The 21,436-nt window shown below is 33.2% G+C and overlaps 1 protein-coding gene across 2 annotated transcripts in view; it reads left to right on the top strand.

Annotated features, from left to right (window-relative positions):
• The window catches only part of GALNT13 (polypeptide N-acetylgalactosaminyltransferase 13), a 612,297-nt gene that overhangs the window by 8,114 nt on the left and 582,747 nt on the right, over positions 1–21,436 (top strand). For both annotated transcript variants that reach the window (XM_033231450.1, XM_033231449.1), the window contains exon 2: positions 19,999–20,070. The gene's annotated coding sequence lies outside the window, so the exon portion shown is untranslated. The remainder of the gene's footprint in view (positions 1–19,998; positions 20,071–21,436) is intronic.

Genomic DNA, 21,436 nt, shown 5'->3' with positions numbered 1-21,436 from the left:
ATTTTTGTTTAATGCACTAAAATAATCTTGTAATATGGCTTTTCTTTAGTGTTTTTTAAAATAAATTTTATTTTAGACCGATGTTTGATTAAATTATGTAAATTATTTGAATTCTAAACCCCCAATAATGAGTCATTCCACTTGTGTGGTTTAAAAAAAAGTTAAAAATCAGCATTTAGAAACAATGTGATTTCCAATTCTGTAAATGAGTTAAGGGTTTATGGGGTTACTAACTATTTTACTTTCAAGACTCAATACCATCTTTTCTCTTTTTCTTGTAGCAAATTTCACCAGGATTCCTGAGGCTTATATTTCTTTGATTCTCTTGATCATTAAGTCTCAAATAGGATTATATATCACTTGTCCTGAAAAATATTAGAAACAGTCTGTCACTGAATATGGTGCAGATTTTATTCATATATTATAGATTTTAAGCATACCTTTTTATTTTTTTCTTAAGGTAAATATTGTGTTTATTATTTTTCAGTGTTCTTTTTCTTTGCCCCATATCTTTTTCTTTGTTCTTCTTTCCATTCTTCTTCATGGTGCTTTTCACTTTAAGTTGTCTTTCTTTTATGACTTAATAAATCTTCATGTAGCCAGACTGAACTATGTATTGATGTCCTTGATTCTGGTAAAACAAAACAAAACAAAACAAACAAAAAAAAAGGAAATAAAAAAAGGCTGTTCATCATTTAGTTTCTGAAAAGGTAAGCGATACTATAGCTCTTGCATCTAGGTCATTTAACAGGAGGATGGGGATACTAAATTTGCATCTCATTACTTTTGTCTCCTTTTAGATTTGTGTGTTTGGGCCCTGTGGTCAGTTGACAGGTGGCAGGCCATAGCTCCAAAGGAATGCCGTGTTATTTGAGGGGATGCCAATTTCAGTTGCCACACGATTCTCACATTACTTGGTCAGACTTTTTAAAAATAAAACAATGTATGTTTCATTATTAACGCTAGATTACTGACTTCACATCAAACATCATTGTGATATTGATAGACTGTGATAAATAATTTTAACAATTTATATTCTGTGGTACCCACTGTCAGACTTACGTATAGTATTTTCCCTATTTTCATGACCTGGAGTAGACATTTTGTCAAAGATTTTTAAAATACTTTTATTGTTGTACACTAATGTTGAGATGAATTGTAGGTAATTGGATGGCACAGCTGAATTAACACATTGAATTGCTAGTTATGAGACACATCATTTGCTGTTGCAGACAACAATAGGCCCATTTTTGCTTCTACAATGCACAAATTCCTATTATCTGTATAAAATTCTAATTCAAGTGGGATAACATATACATCATTTCCATTCCTTTTGTAAGGAAAACTAACTTCCACAAATGTAAAATATTTGCAACTATCTCAAATAATTTTGAACTTCAATTAATCTTTTTTTGCAAATGTTCATCAGTTTTCTCATTTCCCACAAACAGAACAGAATATAAGGCATTTTGAACATGAAATCAGTAGCATCAATTTTACCCTGTGTACCTTAAGGTCTGTGCAGATGGGCAATTCACATCTATCTCAACAGAGATCCTTATTTGAATCATTCTGAAGAACATTATTACTGTCGTGATTATGGTGATAGGCAACAGTGTAATAATTTTGTTGGCTCTTGGGTTTTTTTCATTTTAGACATTTTAAAGTATAGCTTCTTAGTTTTCAATAGATGAGTATCCATTTTAAGAGGAAGGAATAAGAACTATTTTTATCTAAACTACCTCCTGAAAACTCATTAATTCAAGCATTAAACTGAGGGATTAAAAATTATAAAGCTGTTACAAATTGTAGAGAATAAAGCAAGGCAAAGGAAACTGCCTAGAATGTAGTGGGAGGTCGGCGGAGTGGGGGAAGTGGGTTGGTGGCTTGAAGTTGAGGAGATTCACTCTGCCCATATTAAGGCCCCAAAGGCTTGATGAGGTTCAATAATGTTGAAAAAAGTAGAGAACAGAAATGAGAGTCTGGGGCTAAAACAAAATAACTTATCAAACATGTATAGATGAAATAGCCTTGTATTCACAACTCTACTTTCTGTGTAAACATCTCTATAGTAAGTTTTTCTTACTCGCTCACCTAACTATCCACTCTTAACATATACTAACTGCCAAGGGACAGCAAGGGCAACTAAGGATGGGTCTTAGAAAAACAATGCCCCTTTTATTTTGGCACTTACAGCCTGTAAGCCTGATGGGTCAGCTTTTTGCTTGCCCTAAAGCAAAGTCTTCTAGTCAACAAGACCCACTCAGGTTCACAGAGATCTGCATTTTCTATTCCTTTATATTCTCTACTTTTTTTTCCTTGAACCAGGGTCTCTTGCCCAGGCTGGAATACAGTGGCATGATCATAGCTCACTACATGTAACCTCAAACTCCTGGGCTAAAGCAATCCTCCTGCCTCAGCCTCCAAAGTAAGTAGGGCTACAGAAACGTCTCACCACACCCAGTTAACTTTTATATTTTTGTAGAAATGGGGGATCTTGCTATGCTGCCCAGGCTGGTATTCCTTCATTCTTAAATATATAAAACAGCAATCAAGGATCACAGACATTTAAGAAATAACGTAAGAACAAAAATGTTAAAATGTCTGCAACATGAAAAAAAAAGAGACCAAATTAAAGAAACCAATAACAACAAAATGACTTTGCAAGAAACACACAATTAGAAGACCATAAAAGAGACAAATGTTATATAATATATATATAATATACATATATATAATATATATATAATTCTTGAAAAGATCCAGGAAAATATTACATTCATAAAACAAGTGGATAATACAGAAAAGGAACACTAAATGAGCAGGAAAAACTTTTGGAAATTGAATATTTTCAAATATTTTAAGGGAAAATTTGTAAATTTAAATGGAGAAAAATCTGTCAATTCTAACAAAAATGAAACAAGATGGAAAATATGAGTCACAGTGAGTCTCCATGAAGCATGACTTCCTACTAATTGAAAGTCTAGTAAGAAAGCAAAAAAACCTTTCTTGAAAAGTTACTTGAGGTTGAACCCCAGCAAACTATGGTTAAGAAAAAGAGAAAGACATGGCATAATAGCTATGTGAAGTAGTCCAAGAAGGTGAACAAATTGTGTTGTTTCAACCTGGTGTAGGATTGGTATAAGGAAATGGAGGGTTTGGTTGGTGGGAGGATTTGGGACAAAAAGGGGAGATTATAGAATATGTAATGTTTAAGCAGTATTTAAAAAGACAAAAAATGTACAAAGAAGAAAAGTAGAAATGTCAAGAAAAACAAAAGAATATGCAAAAAAGCAAAATAACCATAGGACTTTAGTTGGCTCCAACATGAATAATATTTTTGAATTAAATATACATGGTATTTACTGACTTTCATCTTTTGATTGATTTTCAGTCAATCTTACTTAAAATGTGGAAGATAATTTTGGTGATAGAACAAAATGCAGTTATTATCAAGACTGACAATATCACGATAAACATACAGGTGGCTGAGGTTAGGAATTAGATATGGAGACTGGAGAGAGTTGAAGGAAATGTTAGGGATTGGAAGAGTAGCATATAACAAAATAGGAGTCAAGAGATAATGTCTATAGTTGATATAAGAAATAGCACTGATACAGTCCTTAAAGTTACAAAGATAACCAACACGAGGAATAATGACTACATTAGGAGGAAAGATACAGAGAAGTTCTGAATATGATGTGAAGTGACTTAGATAATGGCTAAACTACTTTGAGTCTGCTTGGTCAAAGTATGCTTTAATTTTTTTGAGAAAAAAATGCAATTATGCTTTGATGAGTGTGTGCTTCCCAGATTTCCACATATTCCAGCCACTCTCTGTGGAGTCATCATGATCCATAAAGATACTGGGATTTAAAGGTTCTATTATAGAGCTAATAAACAATTAAAAGTGAGTTCCTCTGGGGAGAGGAACTGGTTGGGGTTGAGGGGCTTTACTATATAAAGAAATATAAATTCTTGGCACTTCTGTCACTGAACGTCATAGCAGTAATTCCCTATAGTACTACATTATGGGACTGAGGGGAGCATTGGATTTAGTCCTGATAAAGCCATTAATAAAAGTCTGTAACATGTCATTTAAGTTCTCTGAATGTCAGCTTCCTCATCTTTAAAGCAACTGGTGCTGGGTATGTAATCCCAGGACTTTGGGAGGCTAAGGCGGGTGGATCATCTGAGGTCAGGTGTTCAAGACCAGCCTGACCAACATGGTGAAACCCCCGTCTCTACTAAAAATACAAAAAAAAAAAAAAAATAATAACCGAGCATTGTGGCACATGCTTGTAGTCCCAGCTACTCAGGCGGCCGAAGGAGGAGAATCTCTTGAACCCAGGAGGTGGAGGTTACAGTGGGCCGAGATTGCGCCATTGCACTCCAGCCTGGCAACAAGAGAAAAACTTTGTCTCAAGAAAAAGAAAATAAATAAAAATAAAGCAACTGGTATTTAAAAATACCCAGTACCACTTTGTAGTCTGTTTATTTTGTGAAGATAGGTCTATCATTTTATTGAGAATAAAGTGAATTAGAATTTTTCTAGGTATAAATCCTGAGACTGATACAGAGCTCTTACTTGCTCTGGGTCTTCATTAGAGTAAAGGTGTTCATTGCCTTCTCAACAATGGTCTTCAGTCTCTGTCCTGTGTCCTTTAAGTTTGATTCTTTACTTTGTGTCTAACTGACTTTACCAATCAAATCAGAATAATACATCTTTACTTTTATGAATGTGTATACACGGAACCTAAATATAATTGTTTTAATATAACTTTTTTCATTTTTTAAGGCCTTGTTTTCCTATGGCTTATTTATTTATTTATTTGCTGATATAAAGATGCACATTAGAAGATGATTCTTTAAAAGATCGTATCACCATTTCACCTCTGTTTTCCTAAACACTTTCAAAGCACTGAGGAATAATTTGAAACAACATTTAGTAGTGGATTCCAGATAGAGGCAGTAAATTTTACAGTTCTCTCTGTTATTGCATTGTACCAGTTACTGTGATTACCTGATGTGCCTGCAGATTTACAGAAGAATTGGTAAATGAAGGATGGCCATTTCAACGTTCACAGATGTGAAGATATTGCCACCTTAGATCAGCAGCTGCTCTTGAAATGTTCACTCGTTAGTATCCTTGGGCTAACACTAATTTTGTAGCTGATCAGAATAGTTGCTGTAAAGATACTAGCTATTCCTAATTAATGTGAGCATATGGGTGAAAGTTCCCACAAAAAATTTACTAACCTGCTGATTGTTGCTGTGTAACATGTTCATGCTTTAGCATTCTTAACTATGAACATGAATCAGCTAACTAAAAAATAATCATAGTTAGCTTTCTATAGACAGAAATGGAGAGACAGAGAAAGAGAGAGAGAGAGAGAGAGAGAGAAATGAGGAAGGTTCCCAGTTTCCCCCCATAGTGTAGGATACATATACCACAAAAAGGTATTGTGGAAAACTGAGGAAAAAAATAATTAATTCATATGGTAAAACCTAGTCTTTTATAGTATGAAAGGATAGGGGATCCTGAACTGAGAAAGAAAAACAAAAATTAACAATGAGGCAGTCTTTAAAGCTGTGAATATCTGGTTTCTGTTGACAGTTTGTGATTACAGTCTCTCTTGGTCACCTCATTTTACCATATTCTGGGTGATCTTGATTTAAGGACAGTAACTTGTGGGCAGTTAGAGCTCTTTTGTCCTGTTATTTCATGTGGTTGATGAATCTGGGGTCCATTAAGTTACATATTAAAAAGTTGAAGTTCTTGGCAATTATTTAGGACCTTTTAGCATATTAACTTCCTCTTCATTCTAAAATAAGATAAATATAGAGATTCAAGTTAGGAGGAGACAGTAAAACACAATTAAGTGTTAAAGGCACAAGTTTAATTTTGTGGTGCCGGGAATCACATAAATGTAGTTTAAAAATTCTTATATCTAATTACTAGAAGTATGACAGAAGACAGTTACATAGCCTGCATGGAACTTAGTTACTTCTTCTTTAAAATGGAGATGATAGTCATAGTAGCTAACAAGAATACAACCCAGGTCTCTTACTGGGCAAGAAGGTCTCTTTTAAGTGGTTTACATAATATTAACTCGTTTAATTCTCACAGCACTATGAGCTAGATTTCTCATCCACCTTATAATTGTAATGACATGAGGGTTGAGGTGACAATGCATGTAATGTACTGATAGTTGTGCTTGGCACTTAACAGGTGCTCAATAAATGTGAGCTGTTATTTGTGTATCTCCTCTTCGATGGTCCTCTCTTGGTATCTAGTGTGACAGGTGCCTAGTAAAGTTGGCCTGCTTAACCGATTTTCGAAATAAAATCTCAGACCTGGAAGAGTTATTGTAAGGAGTTACTGCAAAATTGGGCCCCGAGTGCCAATAAATAAATAGGAGTTAAAGATAGGACTGAAGCCAAGTGAAGTAGAAACAGTAAAACTGTGTTAGTGAAATGCTGAGAAATCTTATTTAAGAGAGAAGGGAAGGTAAATGTGTGAAGGCAAAGGTGCGTTCATTTCATGATAAATATTATAATATTATACACATTATACACAATGCTAAACAATGACAAACCACTTTGCAAAAAAAGTGTATCTAGCTGAGAACAAGGATGGTAAGCATCTTCTATTTGGGAATTTCCAATATCGCTGTTGAGTTTTGTTAGGTGTTTTGCGTTAAGTGACAGCCATCTTGCATTTCCCCCTTAGTTATTTGATCTGCTTTGACTATGTTGTTTTTCTTGTGGAAGAGCCTTAGAGAAATTGAAAGATCAATGCTTTTTGTGTGTGTTAAGTAAGGAAAATAGAGAACATTTTAAAACATTGCCATCCCACCCTTCATTTCTGAATGAAAAAGATGAAACATTGTATACTTTTTATGCTTTAAAGACACAGATTTTATTTTCAGTATGAGATGTCTAGTTCTTAATTATTTTTATACATACTTATTTGGAGATTTTCTACTTTTTTAATGTGGAAGAAAGCATAATTTGAAATAACAAATTGTAATTGATTTCCCATTTAGAAATATTTGAATTACAGTTCTCTTTTCTTATCAAGTAAGGAGAATATGTTTTGAGCACTGGTAGTTTGTCATTTCCTTCATAATAATTTGTGCAAATGATAATTATACATAAATTAATAAACTGCTGGTGGGAATCTAATGATGCATCATACTCTTTTTGATTTATTTCCAAATCATTTGCAGAATGTTGAAATGTACAAAGACTAATTTTTTAAATGTAACCTACAACTTCCTCAGCTCCAAAAACATATTCAGTAAGATAAAATAGTTATTTTAAAAATTGCTGGTACAGGAATAAATTGCATTATGTTTTGTGAGTTTATTATATGAGGACATTATAGGTTATTAAATAGTATTGTGTTTATCTGTGTTTAAAAAATGTTTCATATTGCAAGTAAATAAATTATTTTTAAAACTTATTAGAACTTGTCCCATGTGATTCTAGCAATTTTCTAGTGCTGCCTAAAATAATGTTGGGTCCTCAGTTTGTATTTCCTTAGTGTTCCGGTTTTATTCCATCTTGAAGTTTTGTGTGCTACTTGAATACATTGTAAAAGTAATTAAAAACAAAATTTTGTTACAAGCTTCAATAACTATGTAAGCAATTTCTATATAAAATATTTTTAGAATCAAATACTAACTCCTGCCAATTCTGGGGACCATGCATGAGGTTAGCCATTTTCAGCCAAGGTTACATGTAGCCATAGACAGACAGTTGATTCATTTTCTTGTATTGTTGCATCTATCTGCCAACATATTACACCAATTATAATTATTTTATTTATAGAGTGATAGTCAATTGATAATTAATCCTGTAGGTTCACTTTCAGACCAGTCTTCATTTTATTCAACACCAAGCACCTTGAAAGTTAGTAAGTCACTAAAGATATTTTCCGTAGTTATGAAATATTTAGCAATATGATTAATTTTGCAATGTATTTTTCACGAGCATGAAATCAAAGATATAGTTTCCTAGCACAGGGCAGAGCTGATGCAAACTACCTGTGTGTGTGCTTTTCTCCAAAGCACTCCTATGGAAAGTTGATTTTTCATTTTTGTAAGTTTCCTGGCAGTTTTTAAGTGTGGTCCTCCAAGATACTGGCCTTGGATACCACTAAAGCTAAGTATAAATTACTGATCTTATTTTATAATTCAGATTCATTCTTGACTTTCAGTTACTTCATTAACTCTAGAGTTTATTTTGACCTTATATTAGATCAAATTAAATTTTGCCAGGTGGAATTTTTTTTAAAAAACACTCCTTATCCCAAACCTTAACATTCAATATAACTTTCTTGTTAGGTTCTACTAAGTAGTTTTGAGTTTTTAACCAACCTCAAAGCCTTCCTGACACCCTTTTATCCTTCCTCACCCCACACTAACACACTCTAAAACTCCCACATGTAGTGGGAGGTATTTTCTGTCTGTTTGCTTTTTATAAAATCTCATATGTATTTATTACTTGCCATGGAAACATTTTATTATGTGATTTTAATCATGTTGTATTATATGCACTTGTCATTTTATTATAATTCACTAAATACCGATGCACTTTTATTTGGCCAGAGGGCTACATCTCACAGTAACTGGGTGTTATATAAAATTGTGGGCCAATAAAATGCTGCTACATTTTGATACAGAAATGACTGTACTTCATTGGTGCATGAAATGATTCCTGCTTAAACAGTCAGTATACATAATCAATAAATTTGGCCAGTGATTTTGAGATCTGCATAGTTTAAGGCACTATGTAAATGCAAGATCAGGCACTTCCAATTTATTGATACATACTTACCAGTGGGTTTTCAGCAGTGGGTTCATGCTCATGGCATGCAATTATCAAATGCTTTTTGCAATTCTAAAACCCTGGGGATTGACTAGCCAAAATGTAGTTTTGTCTGCACTTCTGCTTGCTTCCTGTGAAGCGTCTGCCCTACTGAAGTCTTATACTATCAAGAGAATTGTTTCCTTATTCCTGCTTCTGTTAATTATTTCTTAATCAGGAAAGAATAACATCTGCAAAATAGAGCTACATGTTTTCATAAGGGTATTCTATCACAAAAGGGTCTCTTTGTCCCATAAACAAATGTAAAAATCATTTGTCTATATGAACAATGTTCCAAATGTATGAATCACGAATTACAAATGTATAAATTACATGTTGTTATTTTGTAGAATTTTTATTTTTCCTGTTCTGTGTTTTTTAGTAAATGTGTTCATATTGTTATTTGCGGCTGTGTTTTATGGGAAAATATGTGCCTCACTGATTCACTTACCACTGTGCAGGGGCTCAAGGACAGGGAGTTCTGTGAGTATCGACAGTTCTGATCTCATGCTATACTTGGCTGATTGCCATCAAACCAATCACTCAGGGGACTTAAGGATTCTGATCTCATATACCATGTACTTGGTCTCAGGGATAAAATTCACACTGCACCCCAACTTAAAACTTTTTCACGTGTTGCTTCCTCAATCCAGATTCACACCTTCTATTTAGTAGAAATTGTATGAGTTCCTGCCTTTTAGCTGACACCTATATCTGGGTCTCCCTCTGTAAGGCTAAATGCTCTTGTTAGAATGGCACAAAAACAACAGCAACAAAAACAGAGGAGAAAACAAAAGGAAAGGAAAGGAGCTTGTATCCCCAGATTCATGCTGTGCCGTGGCTGGTTTGTTTCTTCTTTCTTCAGCACATCACTCCTGTGACATGCTGTGCCTCAGACTGCTTGAGTCGACCTTGCCGTTTAGAGCTGTCAAACCTGAATAGAGCAGACCTTTTCTTTACCCTTCCAGTAGGTCTCAGGAGTGAGATCTGGTCACTGGCATTTATTCTCTGACCCTTAACTGTGGTTCCCCTTGAAATAGAGCTAATCGAGGTGTTGTTCCACTTATTGATTGATGCTCATGAAGCATTCATTGTTGGTACATATAATTTTGCCTATTCCTATGCTTGAATACATTCTTTCTTCTACCTCAACTAGATGTATATCTACATCTATTTGCTATTTGTGGATTAGAATATCCAGGAAGGCGGTCTAACAGGATTCTTTTTGTGCTGTACCTAGCAAAATGCTCTACACAATTAAGTCCTTACTACATGCATTTAACTACATGCATTTAATTAGATTGCATATGCACAGATAGGTCCCTTGGGCCTTCCAGAGCAGTAGAGGCTACTTTGCGAAATGATGCAGGCTAAAAAGGATTTAGGTCAGTCAAATTTTTATCTGGCTTTCCCAGTAGGATAGTTGAAACTGCCTTTTCACTTGCTATAAGAATGTCTTCCATGTGACTTTCTTTTTTTTTTTTCTTCTCAAATTCCGTTGTTAGCTAGTAAGGGATTGTGCACTTTATTTGCTTCTTGTCAAACTCATTTGGTATTTGAAATCACAATGCCTTTATGATTTTCACCCAAGTGGCTTTAGAGTTCTGCCACTTCTGTAATTTATAAGAATTTGCCTGGAACTTGTTTCCTTTGACGGAGACATAAGTCACAGGGTTTAAGATTGAAAAGGATCTGAAGGCCTGATCCTGTCACTCCTGCCAGCCCTCAGTCAAGGTTAATCTAAACCCAAGACTAACATGTTTCTCTAAAATAAAACTACGCCTCATCATGTGGTTTGTTAAATACTCTACATTGTCAATAGAAGGATCTCTCTGAATTAGCATGTAACTCCTGGGTGTTAAAAACCTTCAAAAGCTCTACAAGTTAAGTTTCAAATTCTTTAGCATATCATTAAGGTCCTTCTTAGAGATCTATTTCAAATGACCTTTTTGGCCTTGCATCTCATTTTTTACCCCCTCTTAATCTATTTTCAGGATTCACTGAATTGTTTCTCTGTTACCTGGACTTATCATAGAAGTCCATGATTGTTTCTTTGCTCACATTGCTTTGCAGCCTTTGATTACCTAGCTGCTCATTTCAGAGATAAGCTCACATGAGCAAATCCTTTTTAAAGGGTTTCTCCAAATCCCCAAGTCAAATTTATTCTATTTTCTCTGTTCCCATAGAACCTTGTTCCTATTGCTGTTGCTAACTTTCAACCTGTTATCTTAGTGGTGCCCTCACGTGTCTACCATTTTAGATGATAAGCTTTTTCACAATGGAGACATCATGTTTCTCATTGTTCCTCTGAGACCTACCAAAGTCCATAATATAACCATTCATTCAATAAATGTCTTGAAAAATTGTTAAATATTAATGCAGTAGGATGAAGGGCTATGAATTTAATGATGCTCTATTGAATGAGTCTTTGTGACATGCCTTGTATCTTTTTCTGGAATATGATGAGGATATAAAAATATTAACATAATCCCTTACAATGATAATCACTACAAATTTATCAAAATCATGGGTCCAAAAGTACGCTAAAAAAAAATTTCTTCCATCCCATATTTATTGTACACTTCTAGTTGGATCTTTGTTTTAAAGGCCCCAGACTTAAAGTTAGGTTTAAAGATGTTCAAAAATGTCTTCACTTAAAACACAAAAAGACAAAATTAATATTTAAGCAATTTTTAATTTCTAGAAATTTATTTTTACAGTGTAGTATAAGCTCTCCCGGTACTGTTAAAGCTGTTTCTTATAATTTTAAAAATAATTTTTCACATTACTAAAAATAAACTAAACATTTCTTTTTATGAAATATAAATTTCTTTATCTGGGTCAGTTTTAATGTATCCTAATTTTCCAGCTGTTAATTCTTTCTATTTCTGTCCTCTGTCTTCATTTTAAATATGATTTGACATGTGAACCCTAATATTTAGTAATATATGCTAGCCAAATACTTATTAAACCCATGACAAAAAATTTTTCTTTAATCTTATGTGCAAACTTTTAGATAATGTGTATCATTTAGGAATTGTGCTCAGTGTGTATCCAGAGTGGCCCCAAAAATTGGTACTTTATTTTTCCCTCACAAAATATGAAGTCTTGATGTTGGTAGTCTACTAAGATGACCTTTGTAATGTTACCAGAGATCTTGGATTCTTGCATTCATTCTAGGATTCTTGCACTCAAAAGAGCTGTCAGAGTTCCAATCATTGTAACTACATTTTGAACAGGCAAAGGTCAAAAAGCATAAATGTGCCAACAGCAGCTAAGAAAGGAGAGATTAGACACGGATGAGGCACCTTTCAGGTTCAACCACATTCGTCAAAAAATCATGTTTTCTTAACTTTGGAAAATTGATTTTGTTTCTTACTTGTGTTGCAACTTTGTACTATTTTTCAGCTCTTTTAATGTTGAAATTCTGCCTAGTTTATAGCTGTGTAATTGGTTCTTACCTATGCACTTTGTTGCTTTTGTTCACTTTCAGCTTTTAAACTAGTATTTTTTTGGATTATAACATGATATGTATTTTTTGTAGAAGATTTGGAAAATTAGAAAAAGCATTAAAAATATGACAATTACTTACATTTTTACACCATTTAGACATAACAACGTTAACATTTCACTGTATAGTGAGTTGTTATACTGAATTTATATACATATATAGGCACATATATTTACATATATGTAAATTATGTAATTACAAAACAACTTTATTCTCCATATTATTTTAGAAATTATTGATATTGTTTTGAAGATTAAATTTCTACATATAAGTAAATATTATTTGGGACATTATTTTTATCACTATATGGCATTTCATCATATGGACAAGCCATAATTTACTTAGTTGATCCCTAATTGTTGCTTTTATGGATTTAAAATTATACCAACGTAAATGACACTGATTAAGTACTTTGAACATGAAATTTTGCCTGTATATCTAATTATGTCTTAGAATAACTTGATGGAAGTGGAATGGGTCAAAAAGTAAGGATATGCAAAGGAAAAGGCCACATTTCTTCAGAAACTAGGAAATAATGAAGCAAAGGGTATAAAATATGCCACGCTTTAATGTCTGTTTACTGGGAATGGAGTACAGTGAATAAAGCACAAATGTTCCAGTTTTCATCCCAAAAGGGCGAAGAGCCAATATTTTCTCCTGTTTCTTCAGGTAGAGAGGGGCCAGTGGTGAAGGAGCTGTCATTGAACACTCTTCACTGTTGACTGCTTGGAACAATCATTTGGCTACTTCTTTTAACAATCAATGAAAAAAAGTGAAATAAAACAAAGGGAACAAAGAATTGACAGAGAATCCACTTGAATCTCTGGAGACCCCACTTGAGAACCCACACGTCTCTGGCATCTCCTCAATTGGATGAATAAAAAAGAGGCATGGATGATACAGTGTTCTGTTAGGAAATGCAACAACATGGGATCTAACCATGATGTAGAGACTGGATATAGAATTACGCAGTGATATAAATTGGCTGATGGACTACAGAGAGGTTATGTTTAAATATTGGTTGTGTATAAATCAGGGGATCCTGATTTGTTATGCCTATGATCGAAAATATCATGAGGTCATTATCAAGTAGTATTTACAATAAGAAGATGTGCAAGGGAGTTAGTGGTCTTGAAGGTCAAATTAGAGAGAGAGATGGGGGTGACAGGGAGGGAGGAGAAGAGGGAGGACATACTAGGGATGACTTTAGAAGTTATAGATTAATCAGTTTACTTTGATATGTATGAAAATAAAAGACAAAGTGATGATTGATTTCCATACACTTCAAAGAGCAAAAAAAAATGGGGTAACAGCCAACATGTTTGAGAGAAGTAAATCACTGAGAGTTAATGTAATCTTCTCTGACACAATAACAGAACTTAAATATGAGAGAACAAAAAGTTCATGTATCTTTACTTCGGTAAGGTTTAGTTTTTGTCTGACATGATGTTCTGATCAACCAGCAAAGAATATGTAGTCTTGTATAAAGGGAGGCATAGCTTGTTACTTGTCGCTGAATCAGTGACCTGGTAGGGCAAACAGAGCAAGACTCTGAAAGTGTTTGTTGGAGACTTATACTGAATGATGTTTGTAGTAATCTCTATAATTTAATAATACAAGATGTGGAATCTGCAGACTAGGAAAATTGCTAAATCTGTGTGAATTTGCAGGAATCTAAAGTGAATATGGTAATGAAAAAAGAGGGACTGAAATAAGTTGGTCATCTATGAGAACCTTTGATTAAAATGGCATTAAAAATGGTAATATCTGGTGTCGCTGAGGTGTTTTGAAATATTCTTGCTATAAAATAGAGATGAGACCTGAAATAGTTGTTTGTGTTGTTCAGGGGGATCTGTAGTGTTTCCTTCCTTAATTACATCCGTTAACCTGGAATGACCATTTTTTTCCTATGTTCTGAGTTTCAAGATTATAACACATCTTCCTCTATTCATGGGCATTTTTCTTTTATTAGTTCAACAAAACGAATAATTGTTTTACTAAAGTTGTTTTGTTTCCATGCCTTTCCATCTAAATAATTTTTTCATTTCAGTATTACCTTTTTGTGTAATCTTTTAGAAGACATTTTAAAAGGCAATTAAACTCCATATGTAAAATACCTCGAGTGCATACAACTCAAATGAACGCATGACAATATGCAGAACTAGGGTCAAATTGGGGCATCAGCAGGCAACAAACACTTTGTCATGATTGCAACTATATTTTACAGTAATTGTAAAAGATAACCTGATTTGGGAGATGGTCAAATAGGAAAATTGGGTATATCAGTTTAATAAAATACGGCTTGACAAGTTTTAACAGTCTCATGCTACTTGACCCAGAAATCCCAGTTCTCGGCATTTTATCCTAAGGAAACAATCATGCTGTGGCAGAAGATATATGCCCAAGGACCTTCACAGTATCTTATTTTTGCCACAAATATTTGATGATAATTTATATGCAGAAAATAAATAAATGATGGCATGCCATAGCAATAGGATATTAATCAGTGAAGTGATCTTGCAGTGTGATGAAAAAATGATGATATTGTCACACAAATAAATTCACAATTAATTAAGTAAAAAGAGAATATAATCGTAAAATAGTTTATATAATTCTTTAAATAATAGTCTTCAAGTAAGAGCAGGATAGTTGTTTCTGGAATTAAGGATGATTTTATATTTTTATATTTTTTTCCTAAATTAAAAAAACTTGCAACTTTTGATTTAGAAAACTAATTGTATAAGGAAAAACCACTTATATTGGTAATCTTTAAAGACTGATAACCTTTTGTCTTTTTTCTTAAGTCCTAACTACTTTCACTTATTTTTTGATTATCATTATTTAACTTTATATTGCTTAATTTGCTGACTATAATATAATGTTTGTGTGGTTTATTTTAAAACTCTAAAGTAGATTGTACATTTTTTCTCATTCTCCTGTATTTTATATATTTAATGGGTATATATCAATATATAAATTATGAATAAATTTATCTTTCATTTAATCTAAATATATAAATATTAAATATTTATAAAGATGTAAATTATATATACATAAACACTGTATGATATATAGTATGTGAGCTATCACTCTGGATTTCTTACTATACTAATCATACAAAAACATTGATGATTTTGAATTATTTTTAACCTTTAAATATTTTTCTGATTTATTTATTTAGTTATTAGTTATTTATTTTTTACTTTTATTTTAGCTTCAAGTGTATATGTGCAGATTTGTTATATAGGCTAATTATGTGTCACAGGGGTTTGGTGTACAGATTATTTTGTCACCAGGTAATAAGCATAGTACCCAATAGGTAGTTTTTCGATTCTCACCTTCTTCCCACCTTTCAGCCTCAAGTAGGGCCCAGTGTCTGTTGTTCTCTTCTTAAAAAGACTTTCTTGATGTATGTTTGACTATTATTCTGTGATTCCCAAATATAAATGTCTAGATTAAAATAAAACATTTTATTTTTATTTATTTTTACCTTATTGCATAATTTTAAATTTTGACGTACTTTCAAATGTATAGAAATGTACAAGAATTGTATTAAAGAATACCTTTTGTCCAGATTCAACAGTTGTTTACGATTTTGCCTCTTTTGCTTCATTTCTGTGTGTATTTTCTCTCTATATTCCTGTGTGTGCATGCACACACCACACACACACACACACACACACCACATTTTTTTCTGAATCATTTGAGAATAAGTTACAGACATCATGCTTCCTTAGCTGAAGTGTTTAAGGGTACATTTCCTAAGAATAAGGACATTGTCCTCTATAACAAGAGTATAATTTTTAAAGATATCCAATATTGACACAATATTAGTTGTATTGTGTAACTCACAGTATGTATCTAGGATCCCAGGTGTAGTTTTTGGTCTTATCTTTAAAAGTCCTTTTATCTGGAACATCTCCTCAGTCTAATTACTTGGACATTTGAAGAGTTCAGATCAGATATGGAGTGCAGTATTCTCAATTTGGCTTTACTGAATGTTTCCTAATGGTTAATTCTGGTTTTGCATTTTTGACAGGCATACCACAAAAGTGATGTGTTCTTCTCAAGTGCATCATACTTGGAGACATGTTGTATTTGTCTGATAATTGATGATGTTGTCTTTGATCAATTTGTTAAGGTGGTCTCTGCCAAGTTTCTCCACAACTAGTTACTATTTTCTCCATTGTAATTAATAAGTAATTTGTGGGAAGATACTTTTCCACTGGAAATACCTGTTTATCATCACACTTTCGTGCACTGGTGCTGATCCACTAATGTTTTCTTTACTGAATCAGGTACCTAAAATATTATGGTGGTTTTCTAACTCCATCAGTCCGTTTATACTTTTTAGGTGATATTATACTCGAAGAAAGGGTTTTCCCTTCTTAATTTCATACTTTATTATATTTTCTGTAATAAATTTTAATCCATTACAATAATTATTTATTTTTATCTCCTAATTGTCTCAGATTAAACCAGTAAAAGCCTCTTAAAGCTAGGACCTGTGTCCTTTTGACATATCCCCATCATTTTATAAATGCCTTACTTGCTTTTCTTCCAAAAAAAAAGTCACCTCAAATTTTATGCTTTTTTGTCTTTTCTCTGTGTCCATATTCTAATATGCCAGAATAGGTTTTCAGAATTTCCATAGTTTGAGTGGATTTTCTGTGAATGATTTTCATGTCACTCTTAGGAATTCTGGTTTCCTTTACCTTCTTTCTCACAGTTTTTCTGGACACCATATATCTCTGTATATAGGGGCAGCTTGAAAGATAGCTGCATTAGAAATTGATGTCTAATTTTCTGTTTACATATAATCTGACATGTTTATTATTCTCCAGCTTCCAGTTGTGCTGAAGGATTTGGATTCGTGTGTTTTAATTTGTTTTGATTAGGTGTATGTATTTTTTACCATATGTGAACAGTTTGAGATTTAGGTGGCTCTTACTACCCGAGTTCCTCAGAATGCCAGTCCATATTTCTATGCATTCTGCAAAATGTATTGATATTTGAAGACAATTGCAATATGCCATTATTTAACCAAAATTTGTGGATTGCATAGCTTTACCTTTAGCTGTTAGTGTTCTGTTAATCCAGTTTATCCAATGAAATTGAAGTGTTTAATGTATCATAATTATTTTATTACATAGTATACCTATCAATCCAGGAAATAACTCACTGGAAGACATACATGTCCATGGTAAATGTAAAATTATTCTTTGAGGTTACTCATTCTTTCACTTGATGATGTACTAATCAATTATGTTTGTAATATTTTCCCTTAGCTATGAAAATTATCAAATATATATTTAAAAATAAAAAATATTTAAACCCACAAAATTTTAAAACATGTATATAGATTAAAATAAGATAACTAATCAATAGCACCTGATTATAGGAATCCAGTGAAATGTAGTATTTTAAGTGGTTATTTCAATTGACAAAATACGTTTTTTGAGACTAATAAAGGTAAATCCTTCCTCCAGTTTCACAGCAAAAAAAAAAAAAAAAAAAAAAAAAAAAAAAAAAAAAAAGATGGCAATTCTTAATAAAGGAGAGCTTGGATCTGGTGCAAAACACTCCAGTATTTGAAATTGTCAGAGTGAAAGATGGTTTGTAAAAGTAGGAAGTAGATGAGTATGAAAACTCGTGCTAAGAGGGGCAGCCATTTTTCTGTTCCATGCCTGAGTCCAGCCTTATAAAAAATTTCACTTTTTCAAAAAAGCTAGATATGAGGATTTTTAATGAGAAATCTTCTGCTTTTGAATATTGTGTAATATTTTAAAAACCATGGTGTGGGACAAACAAAATGTATCAGTAAGCCAGATTTGGTTTTCACACCCCCAGTTTTCAATCTCTGCTCTGGATGCAACCTAGAAATTAGCAGATATTGTAGTAAGATGAAATCCAGGCCAGAAAAGCTGGTTTTGAGCCCAGGCTTACCTCCTATTGGCTGTGTCAGATTGAGCAAGTCATGTAATTAGTGTTCATCTCATATTCTTGTCTATGAGGATGAATATGCTAAAGTATGAAGAAATATAGAGATTTGCTAATTGTTATAACTTTATAATTCTACTGAATTATATGTGAAGAAGAATATATGTATCTTTTATTATGTTTTAAGTTTTAAACTTAGAAAATACAAAATTTCTTGGACATTTCTTGATTTACTTTTTCCATTTAACTATAAACTTGCTAACTATATCCAGTTTTCTCTGTTTGAGAGGTTCTGTGTAAAACATTAGTAAAATCATTTATTCATGGGCCAGGTAGAGACCTGTGCATTCCTAGTGTCTTTAACATACTAGAGGAAGATAAATTAGATTTTTTATTCAAAATGCTTATTCTGAATGTTGAATTGTTGATTTGGTTACAGTTGGTTTTGGTGAACACAAAAGCACAACTTCTGTATTATTAAACTGCTACTTCTGCTTAATACCGTCAAGATGCAGATCTCTCTGAGCAGAAATTCTGTTTGTTGCTGAGAACTAATATTCCTTTAAATATGTTTGGTACTTAAGGGAATTTTTATTTGTATTGTTTATAGTGTGTCTGAGCTGTCTGAAAGAACACATTGTATTTTTAAAGGGATATATATATATTTATATATATTTTATATCTATCTATATATATTTTTTTGTTTTTTGAGATGGAGTCTCATTCTGTCTCCCAGACTGGGGTGCAGTGGCATCTCAGCTCACTGCAACTTCCGCCTCCTGGGTTCAGTGATGGTCCTGCCTTAGCCTCCTGAGTAGCTGGGGCTACAGGCACTCACTACCATACCTGGCTAATTTTTATATTTTTATTAAAGACAGGGTTTCACCATGTTGGCCAGGTGATAATTTTCATTAGGTTGTATTTTATTATATTTCTTTGAACGGTTCTTTTATAACACTGTATATACTCAGTAGCATAAAACCCATTTAAGTTGAAATATTTTGAGATTCAAAATCAATATGCTCTTTCAAAACCCTACTCTAAAACAAACAAATTAATTAATAATGCTTGATTAAATCACTTTCTCCTTATAATCACATTGATATTCTGAAACACAGAGAATGGATCTGTTTGTGTATTTTTGTGAGGTATGCAGGTCGCATGCCTGCATTTTTCTCAGTGCATGGTTTTCAATTAGAATTGAAATGCAATTACAAAGTGAATTGGTGCAACTCTCTGGATAAATCAAGCAAAATTCTTTTCTAACTCAGTGATCCTCACATATCAGATAATAGTACCTTTTAAAAACTTGAAATATTTGAATAATCACCTCAACTCTCCAAGTATATTTGAACATTTCATATTTTTGAATTACTTTTATGCCGTTCTGCCAACTGTGTTTCTTGCATATAATTATGAAGCTAGTATGCAGACTTCTCTTACCTCTTTCTTCAGAGTGTCCTCCCTGATTGATGTTTTGGAATACTTGCATATAGTTGGGAATATTTCTGTTCATCAGCCTATTATACTTTGCTAGATGTATAGTCTACATTTTGCAAAACCTATTTTAGTACGTTACAGTGTATTGTGTTTAAGTGTGTGTTGGTCTGTGTTAGTTTTTCTGTGACCTTGACAAATTGTTTACTCTTTTGGATGTTTTTCTTCCTCCACAGATGCATTTTTGTAGAAGCATTTTGAGGATGAATGTTTGCAAATCATTTTGAAATTGCCAAGTGCAACATACAGTAAGTAATATTTTTATTGTTCTACTCAATTGCAGTCATGCTCGATTAATTTGGCAGACAGTCATAAAAGAACCCATTTCCATTTACAGTCTTTGATATTTTTTGTCAGCATTGTTAAAGATCAGAAGGTTGTATGTGTGCAGCATTATCTCTGGGGTCTTTATTCTGTTCCATTGTTCTGTGTGTATTAGTGCCTTGCTGTTTTGGTTACTACAACCCTGTGGTATAGTTTGAAGACAGGTAATATGATACTTCTAGTTTTTTCTTTATGCTTAGGATTGCCTTGTCTATTTTGGCTCTTTTTTGGTTTATGAATTATAAAATAGTTTTTCCTAATTATATGAATGATAACATTTGTAGTTTGATTGCAATAGTATTGAATCTGTAAATTGCTTTGGACATCATGGCCATTTTATCAACCTTGATTCTTCCTGTCCATGAGCAGGGGATGTTTTTCTATTTGTGTCATGTCTAACTTCTTTGACCAGTGTTTTGTAGAGAACTTTCTCCTTCTTGGTTAGCTGTATTCCTAGGTATTTTATTCTTTTGGGGGCTATTGTGAGTGGGATTGTGTTCTTGTTTGGCTGTCGGGCTGGAAATTGTTGTAGAGAAATATGCCTCTGCCCTGATGAAGTGCTCTGGCCAACACTACTCATCAGAGTAAATGAGTATTTTATGACTGAATTTCAAATAAAAAAAAAAAAACAATTGCCTTATATTAACTATCAGTAGAACCAATCAGCAACCCAAAATGAGTTGCCTTGAACAAAATGCTATTTGATTAGAGAAAACTTAAAAATATATAACAACTCCTCCCCTAATGGCAGAGACAATATCTTACTCTTCTATTATACTTTTCAGAATTGGCAGTGGCTGACCACACCCTTTTCTTGTGGTCCTTTTTAGTTGCTTTCTGCAGTGAAGAAAAGATTGGAATGAAAGGTTGAGCTTGACTTACCATTCTCTTCCCTCCTTATTATCTTCAGATGTGTAATGTTCATAGTACTATCCTTTACATCACACTGGCCACATTCATGCTTTCCCTTTTGGACTCTGGTGATCTTCAGATTCTTTCACGTTAGCCACCCATTGGTCCTAACCCTGTACACTTTATTTCTTGAAACAAACCATCAGCGACATTTTATCTGGGGACATTTTTGGAATTCTTGGTATTTAAAAGACTATTGCTCTAAAATTGAATGGATCAAATCGTTCATGCTCCCACACTACTTTTGGTTTTGAGATTGAAGGATTTACAGAGGAGTGAGAATGAAGGGATGAAGTCTCCATTTCTAGATTTGACCTCTGGAAGACAAAACTAGTGATTTTGTTTAGTAATTTTATTTCATTTGGTTCAATTAATAGT

The sequence above is a fragment of the Trachypithecus francoisi genome, unplaced genomic scaffold (genome assembly GCF_009764315.1).
Source record: "Trachypithecus francoisi isolate TF-2019V2 unplaced genomic scaffold, Tfra_2.0 Lachesis_group13, whole genome shotgun sequence".
In the NCBI taxonomy this organism is placed as follows: domain Eukaryota; kingdom Metazoa; phylum Chordata; class Mammalia; order Primates; family Cercopithecidae; genus Trachypithecus; species Trachypithecus francoisi.
The sequence above is the reverse complement of the archived record's forward strand: the minus strand, read 5'-3'. Positions and strand labels throughout refer to the sequence as shown.